Genomic DNA, 9,875 nt, shown 5'->3' with positions numbered 1-9,875 from the left:
ACAGCCCTTGATAGAGTCACAGTGTACAGGTGCATGCCAGACACCCGCCACACCAAACAAGAGTAACCACTCTTCCCGAGGCAGTCCCAAGAAGCTTCACAGAGGGAGTGACAGCTCAAAGAGACCTTGACGAATACTGATCAGACAGGGTAGAGCGGGGACTCAAATGGAATGTCAAATTCTCATACTTTAATGGGTATGGTTGTATGTCACCTTGGCTGGGCCAAGATTCTCAGCGATTTGGCAGAAATGATGAATTGGGTAGTTATTCAGGAACCCTTCATTTTGTGACTCACTGTAATGCAATCACTTCTATGATGAGATCTGCTACAAGCAGCCAAGAGAATATTGAACGTACCATAGACTGCCAAAAGAGCACACAAATTTGTCTGGGAAGAAGTGCAGCCAGAATGCTCCTTAGAAGCAAGGATGGTGAGACTTGTCTCTAGTACCTTGGACGTATTGTCAGGAGAGACCAGGCCTTGTAGAAGGACATCATACTTGGTAGAGGGGCAGAGAAAAAGGGAATGGTTCTTGGAAAGGTGGATTGACGCTATGGCTGCAACAATGGGCTCAAACATAATCGTGAGGACAGAGCAGGACTGGGCAGTGTTGCCTTCGTACATAGGGATGCTATGAGTCGGAACCTACTCTATGGCACTTAACAACATGTGCAACCCATCAATAGAAAGAGAGTTTCCTTGAAGAGGTTGCCTGCATCCAATTCCTCATCATCTGACTTCCAGTTCTTGGGACTTAAGCCAGTGGTCTGCTATTTTGATAGTTGGGTTTATTGTGCCAACCTGGCCAATAGGAACATGTGGGATTAAAAAAGTCACAGTATGGAGAACAAAGAGATAGATAGTTTGTTAAGGCTCGCCCCTCTGGTTTTTGCTCTTTGGTGATCGGACTAGTGTGCAGCTGCTTTGGCTAATTCTCTGTCTCAACTTGTGAGCTACACTACCTGTGGGACAGCCAACCCATGGATCATGTCACTAGAACTTGAGGTTTTTTTCAAAACCAGCTTTGCCATGCTGCTGGTATGTACATCACTTTTGTATTGCTTGGGTTCGATATCGCATCTGGACCTGCTTTGATAAACTCCTGAGCTGCTAACTGTGGTTGACCTGCCCTGCTGTTTGCTGCCTGTGGGTGAACTGCCTGCATTGCCTGAGAGAAGATTCGGCTGTCTGCTTCCTTGACCTTGGACCCAGCAGCCCTGTGAGTTGAAGGACTTCCAGTATATTAACTGTCCCACAGAAGTGAGTTGAACTGAGCCCTTTGTACTGCTGTGTGGAGTAATTAGCTGGATATTCCTTTGTGCTCTATCTATCTATCTAAAGTGTCCTGGTTTTGTTTCTCTAGAGCAGTGGTTCTCAGCCTTCCTAATGCTGTGACCCTTTAATAGAGTTCCTCATGTTATGGTGGCCCCAACCATAAAATTATTTTCGTTGCTACTTCATAATTATAATTTTGCTACTGTTATGAATCGTAATATAAATATCTGACATGCAGGATGTATTTTCATTGTTACAAACTGAACATAATTAAAGCATAGTGATTAATCACAAAACACTATATAATTATATATTGTGAAATATTTATTTCTAATTACAGATAAATGAAATTTTGTCTTGAAGCATGGTGTAGCATGAGTAGCAGTTTTCACGCTGGGTGCTCATATGTGGGCGTCTCTGCATGTGGAGATGGATAGAGGAGCGGTGTCTTGGTTTCTAAGACCACCAGAAATATGTGTTTTCTGATTATCTTAGACGACCCCTGGGAAAGGGTCGTTCAACCCCCAAAGAGGTTGCAACCTACAGGTGGAGAACTGCTGCTCTAGAGAGCCCTGCCTAACACAGCTATATTATCTGGTCCACTTGAGATTTGTTAGCATGTGCAGCCTGCCACAAGACTTCTGATCCTGGGTCCATCAGCCCCTGTATAGTCACATGGATCAGGAGAAACCTCCAGTCTCACATCTGACCCCTAGACTTGGGCCTTGCCAGCCTCTACAGCTGCACGACCCATTTCCTTAAGAAAAATGTCTCCCTGTGCACCTACCTCTGGAGATACACATGTCTCCCTGGTCTGTTTCTTTAGAGAACTAACTCAGCCTCTGACACATGTAATACAGACTGTTTGGAGCCACTGAAGCAAGATGACGCTCCAAACTTATTGCCCGAAATAATCTTTAAATCTTAGTCTTTAAATTCAAACTATCCTCTGAAATTGTTAATTTTAGAATGAAACCATAGTTTATCTTAACTAGTGAAGACTGCCTTAATTTGTACAGAACATTGTACATTGAGGATTGCCTTAATTTGTACAGAACTCTGTACCTGAGTTTGTACAGAACTCTGCACCTGAGCATAGGATCCCTGGTGACATTGTGGGTTACCCACTGGTCTGCTATTCAGCCAGCAGTTCAAAGCCACCAGTCACTCTGAGGGAGAAAGATTCTTCTGCTCCCATAAAGATCCACAGGTTTGGAAACCCACAAGGGCAGTTCTACCCTGCCTCGGGGCTGCTGGGCAGGGGAGATGACTCAATGGCAGTGAATTCGAGTTTGATAGGGTATTGAATCGACAACAGCAACTTGAAAGGATAGATCTGGAAGTTTAGAGGGCAGTGGTTTTCTTTTAATGGAGGAGGAACAATTTGGAGAAGAAAGGCTATGAGAACGATTGCACAACTTGAAGAATGTAATCCATGTGACTCAGTATGACTGAACTGTAGACGGTATCGAACGGATGTGTGTGCTGCTGTGTGCCACTTCAACAACAATAACAGATGTTTAGCGAGAGAGAGAGCTTGAAAAACTAGTTGGTTTTACATGGTGAGCCAAAGACGCCCATCATGTCTAGGAAGGACAAGGGTAGAAGCCAGGGGTAGTTCTGTAGAGCGACCCCCAGACTGGAAAGGCAGAGGCTGCCCGCCAGTGCAGAGGCATGGCATGCGTGCCATGATGGAGGAAGCGGGGCTAAGGGCTTGAGAGAGAAGTAAACACTTGCCTGTCCTGCTCAATCTTCTCAAAGAACAGTTTCTACTGCTCATGAGGGAGGTGGGGGGAGAGAGAGAGAGAGAGAGAGAGAGAGAGAGAGAGAGAGAGAGAGAGAGAGAGAGAGAGAGAGAGAGAGAGAGAGAGAACAGCCCAAAGACATATACTCACCTGACAGGAAAAATCGGCACGAGATGCTCTACGATGTGAGTCAGCACCAGCTTCCTCAGACACACATGACCAAGCGTATGTGTTACTGTTTCTTTACTCTGCACGCTGATCACCTGAAGTGTCCTGAGGATTAACCCCAGCCGCCATCCTGCCTGACCACAGCGTGCTTTGTGTCTCTTCTGGCGACACCCAGGAGCACCCCCACGTTTTGGGCTCTTCTGTTTTTCCTTTCCAAAATCGGCTGGGTGGGTTTTTTGTTTGTTTGGTTTTAAAGAAGAGTCTCTTTTGCCGGTGGTCCCATGGGCAACATGGCGGGGAGAGGGCATGGAAGCTGCATGGCAGGCCCTGGGGGGTTTGCCAGGAAGCTGAGGAGAAAAGGAAGCATTCTTCAAAACTAGTTCACAGAAATCTGGGGCCTTCAGGATCCAAGAGCCGTGACGAGAAAAGTCTTTACTTGGGTGAAACCAGAGGAAGCGGATGCCCAGTGAGACACCAGGCAGGCCAACAGTGAGCCCAGGCCGAGGGCAGCATTCTAGAACAAAGGGGACTTCCAGCCCGGTGTGGGGTCCATGGTGCATTGGCTGTTCCTTGGCGTGTTCACCGCAGGCCTGCCCCCGCCTAGCTGTTTGCAGACGAATAGGCAAATGATAGAGGCCCATTGAGCACATGGCGATCATCTGGCCAGTGGCTCAGCTCAGAAGAGGAAATTGGAAAACAGAAAAGGGCTACGTGCACGATGGCCACAGGCCAAGAGGTGACTTCGGGCTAAGCAGGCAGCTCCACAGCCTTCATCAGTCCCTCCGATCCCCAGGCTTTGGTGTGGGCAATTGACCGATGTGTGCTTCAAATGAGTGTCGCTAGACATTCACCTCCCACACAGGGGTCTCTCCTTTTTCTTAGCGTGGTCTGAAGCTTATTCACCTGGGTGCTCTCTTGATGAGACATAATTTAATTTGACCAATCAGCATGAGGATAAGGGCTTTAGATGGGGGCATAGGTGGTTCAGTGGTAGAAACCTCACCTCGCCTTCCTTGTGAAAGACCCAGTCAGAGTGCCAGCCAATGGACCACAATTGGAGTGCCAGCCAAAGGACCTCAAACGCGGCTGCCATCCCTCTGTCAGCAGAGGTTTGTGTGTTGCTATGACGTGGAACAGACCAGGAAGAAAGCCCTGGTAATCTACTTTTAAAGAATGGGTCAACAAAAACTTGATAGATGACCATGTCTAGTCCCAAATCCATCAAGAGGATGACACAGGTCAGGGAGGCTTTTGATTCTGTGACACCAAGCTGTGCATGAGGTCATCTTGTGTTAGGAGCCAACTTGATGGGCGCTACCAACAACAACACAGAGCTTTAGAAGGGACACGACAAGGGAGGGCTCTGTTGTTGAATGTCATTCGTGTTATGTCATCTCCATTTTCTATTACAGCTGTAACAACTTACTGTTAGGTTTCTGGGGTGTTTTTCCCTCGGTCCTTGCTTCTCCACACTGAAAGTATTCATGCAGCAGAAGCACTTTTGTAAATCCAAATAACTTTTATGGAGGCAAAGGAAGTTTCAGGTATCAGAGTCTCAAAAAGTACATGTTATTTCTAGAAAGCACACAGGCAGCAGGGGACCACTCAAGAGCTCGTGTCTGAAGCTGGCCACTTCAGGGGAGTGGAAGGAGGACATACATGGAAGAAATACCGGAACAGGAGCATAAATCCAAGTGAGCAGAACCCAGTGCAGGAAAGCCCAGGAGTGCAAAATCCCAAGAGAGTAAGCTTGCCGCAAGCGGGCACGGAGGCATGTGCATGCCAGCATAAGAGAGGAATGTCACTGCTTTACCCAGCATGATGTCCTTATCCAGGAGCTTGTTTCTCCTGATGACATGTTCAAAGGACCTGGAAGGCGTCTCACCATTTTCACCGCAAAGAGCATTCTGGCTGTCCTTCCAACACAGATCTGTTTGCTCTGGCTCATCATCGTACTTTTAATATTCGACAAAAAATCATGTTAAGCAATCTTGTTTTGCTTTGTTTTATTTATTATTTTTTAAAAGGGAAAGCAGTCTTCTAGTTTACCCACCAACAGAAACAAAATCATCTTCTCAGAAGCAGACACAGAGCAGGGCAGCCCCACACATACATTCTCCTCTCTTCTGAGCATGAATTTCCACAGAAATTCTCTAATCTAGCTTACAGGGAGCTCTATTGAATTAGGTGACTGCAGGGCAAAACTATACTGGAGGAAGTATTGGAGTAACACCTCAACTGTACAAGACAAATGTTTCAATAATATGTCCTCTAAACATTGCTCTTGTTGTATATCTCTTGTAATAGACTCTTGAAATGGAGGGAAGATAACCACACTACTTCACAGAACTGAATGAAATATCGTTTCTCAAAAAAGCGTGTGAACCTCAAAGAACAATAAATACTTATTAACACACTTGAATACCAGATAGTCAATAAAGATCTTAAAATCATTTATGCAGCATAAGACACTGTGAAATAAAGGTTACTATTTTCCCCCTTCTTCTAATTAAATTTCGCCCATCCAGATTCTTTTAAAACGTCTACATTTTGATAAGAAATACTGAGACTATTTTGCCCCACGGGAACTAGAGAACAGAACAGAAACTGCTTCCCTGGATTTCTGAGAGGGTAAAAATGATGTCAGCAGACAGGCTGGCCTTTCTACAAGTGGCTCTAGGACTTGAACTGCCAACATTCACTTAGCAACCTTGACTCGCTCAGGCGATGCGTACACTGAATTTGACCGGGGTTTGTGCGTGTGTTTGCTTTCCTTCCAAAGGGTTTTTCCTGAGATCTTATAACTCATCCCATAGCTCTCCTGAAGGCTACTATGAAATGCCAGGATTCCTTACCTGCATATCTTTGAACCAGCCAGGCTCCTGGATCACTGTAAACTAGTTTTACTTTTAAGATCTTTTATGCCTTAACAGAGACACATTTTATTAGGCCTAATTGCAAATATCTTGATGCTAAAGTGGATATATATATATATATATATATATGTCAAAATGAATCATTTCATTAATTCTTTGTCGTATGAAGCAATTTCCTTCATCACCATACATGTTAGGAAATCAAAACTGAGCTTCTTGTAAAGGAAGAATATATGCATATCTCTCAATTAGTAATACCATCTGAGGGTAAAACTTACATTTTTATAAATGTTTGCTTTAGAAAGACCTTATTGTATCCATTTAAAAATAGTTTTCTTTTCCCATAGTGCATTCATAAAGAAGTCTGTCTAATTAAAAATCAGAAAATGCAGTATATTCATGGGGAATATACTGCAGGGTGTGGGGCAGGGGGGATGAAATTCAAATAGAATGTTCTTAAGCTTAAAAGAGAAACTCACGCTAGACTCTCACCTACCTTCTGAGCTGACCCACAAACAACTTTCATCTAAGCACGCACAGTTTGGTATGAACTTCAAATGCTCACAAAATCTCATATGCTAACCAACAGGCTTTAAGATCACCCACTGTCTGTGTTGTCCCGTAGGATATTCTACGTAATAGAGATTAACAATTGCACAAAATTCCTTACGCAGGGCAACACAAAGGCATGCAAACACACAAAAGTATAAGTTGAAGCTGTTTGGGTCAGGTGAATACATTCTAAAATGACCCAAAAAATGTCCTGGGAAGGACCCACTGAATTGCTGAAGGATTCTTAGCAATGAGATGCCAGTGTGTGTGGTCAGAAAGTTCTAGACCTGATTTTCAGAGGAGGAATTCCATGTCACCAAGGAACAGGACTTGTTGGAAACTGAAGGACTCGCTTCCTTTCCTTGCTGCTCTGGGAGATAGCACCCCCAGAAGTTACGATGGCTACAAGCAGAGTGGAGCAGCACCCCCACCCCCACCATGCACAAGACACAAAGACCTGAGCTCCCAGAAAGAGAAATCGCCTCTGTTAAATGCTGAAAGAACGTACCTTTCCCAGATGACTTTCTGAGTGCTGAGAAACGAAGGCAGCTCACCACACTGGAAAACCGGAGCAGACTGTAACATTGATAATAAGAAGTGTTTGTAAAGAGGAGCTTACACCAAGGGCTCGATATGTTAGACAGGGTTCTCTAGAGAGAAAAACCAGAAGGCTAATAGTTATATATAGCTAGATAACATAAGAAATAAATAATTAAGATATAAAGCAATACAAATGGCTCAGGGCAACTCACTCCCCCGAGACAGCTGTGAGACGCGGGCAGTCCTTCACGTCTTGAGGGCTGCCAGGTAGTCCTTCGTAGAGCAATTCAAGGTATCTGGCCACAGGCAGCAAACAGCAAGGCAGGTTGGTCACAGTCAGCCAGATGACAGGGTCCAACAATCCTCAGCTTAAGAGATGTATTCAATATTCCAATGGTGTGGCAAAGCAGGTCTTGAAGGAACCTCTAGTCACAGCGACACAGTCCATGGGTTAGGTGTCCCACAGGTAGTGTAGCTTGCAAACTGAAGCACAGAACAAGCAAGGCAGCCTTCACACTGGTCTGATGATCAAAGAGCAAGAGACAAGAAAGGCGAGGCTCACCAAGCCATTTATCTCTCCATCCTTCAATTAATCCCACATGTGTTCATTGGCCAACTTGGCACAATAAACAGTAACTATCTCACTCAAGTAGAAAATGCTTTGGAAATGATGGCAACCTATGTACAAATATGGTTGGTACAATGGATGTATGGAATGTTATAATAGCTGTAAGAGCCCCCAATAAAATGATTTTAAAAACAGAGGTTGTTTTTGTAAACCAGACAGAGACAAAACAAACAACTAACTGCTAACAACTAACAGATGAAAAAGCACATACTAAGACTGACTATTACTCAGGACAGTCTCTGATAGGCCCGAAACACGGGTTATGGAGCCCCAGGACACTCACCTTCTGGGATTCCCAAGGGTCCACGAAACATGGGGTAAAAAGCCCCCCTTTCTCAGGTGCCAATTCCTTGACCCCACTCTCCCCCTTCCAAAATTCCTGCCAGGAAGAACCGCTTTGGATCCTGATGAATGACTGTTATTATTTTTGTAGGGGACAAAAGAGACCCCAAATCCAAATATAATTTAGAGAGACATATTTGCTAAATCTTAAATGGGAGAAAGACACTTTATATGGACAAGGGAGTGTATTGGTGCAAGGCTATAATGATGTCCAGAGATTTACAGAGAACTGGGCCTTTAAAGAGGACATACGGGGGCAAAGGAAACTGACACAAAACCTGGGGTGGCAGAGCCATCCACCACAGCTGCAGGTGGACGACAGAAGCAGAATGAGAGCGCGATCGGCACACATCCATTCTGCTGCACAGAAGAGCTTGCAAGCCTGGTGGAAGGGCGTCCAGCCAAGGCTGTGAGGACATGTATAACACAAGAACCCTCAACCCCACTGTCCCCATTTCCAGCATGGACACACTTCGTGGAGACCCTGAGGAAGAGACTGCCCCTCCCTGGCTAGCCTAGGAAGGGGTAGTAATCATCCACTTCCTGGCACACTCTGCCTGAGGGCAACACAATTCACATGAAAGCTTCGGTCAGAAGGGAGTTCAGGGGGTATTCCTCCACACAGGGCCGCAAGGTGTCGGCGTCGACTTGATGGCAATGAGTTTGGATTGGGGTTTTCATCCACAAGAAGGCTTGTTAGGTTTCTCGGTGAGAAACACCTCAGTTCTTGGCTTCGCTGAAGAAAGAATTCACTCGAAGCCTGGTTTGTGATCCAAGTGGGTTTGTTTTAATAAGAGATAGAAACAGTTTCAGGCATTTCAGTAAACTGAGCATGAGCCAGAGAGAGAGAGAGAGACCGCAGCACAGCTGTGAGGGATGGCAGCTGGGTGGCACTGGACTGTGCAGGAACCTCTGAGAGCGTGAACGAGGTGGTCTCAAAGTTTCTGGATTTTCAGGTCCCCCTCCCCCACCCCCCGTTGGGAGGTGTGGTTGTTGGTACTGGTTGACCCCATTGGCTGAATTCAGCCCACCTGGCCTTGAGGAGGCCAATCCAGGTGTACTGCCCCCCTGGCTCAAGGCCTGAATGTCAGCATGCCCTCTAGCCGGTATGGCTGGCGATTCTCTGCAGCAACCTCCTGTAGGGGCGCCTTGGCATAGAGAGGGACAACTCCCTATCCGGCTACATAACAGGCTCTCACTGTAATCGTGTCTACCTCAGTACACTCACCTACGGACTCAAAGGTGGGCGATTCCAACACACCCTTGGGAGAACATCTTGTAACCTGCTCCCAAAAGGTTGCAGCCATGGAAACCAACGGAACACAGTTCTATCCTGCAAGCATGGGTCATGACAAATTGGAATTGGCTTGGCAGCAACTGGTTTGGTTCAGTACTGTCAGTCATCCCTGTGCTGGTCTCGATCAGGCCCACTCAAATGACCAGACATCAAGGAAAAGTTTGCTGTGTTCACTGGAGCTATCTAAAGTGAGAAATTTGGGTGGACTTTCTGGGGTCTCCAAGTCTCCAGGGTGGTCCTGACTCTTGCCCACTCCCCCATCAGTACTTCTGGGGCAGCAGCTGGTTCCCGGTTTGGGGAACCTAACCTTAACCTAAACCTTATTAGCACTCTCTCCTGACCAAGCCTTGAAATGAAAAGAGTGAATTCTTGCTCACTGCAAATACATCCCACGAACAACGAATGAACAAGAAGGGCAGAAGCAGAGTTATCCCACATAATCAGTGTGTC

Source organism: Tenrec ecaudatus, chromosome 15, assembly GCF_050624435.1.
Source record: "Tenrec ecaudatus isolate mTenEca1 chromosome 15, mTenEca1.hap1, whole genome shotgun sequence".
Classification (NCBI taxonomy): Eukaryota; Metazoa; Chordata; class Mammalia; order Afrosoricida; family Tenrecidae; genus Tenrec; species Tenrec ecaudatus.
Note: the sequence above shows the minus strand (reverse complement) of the source record.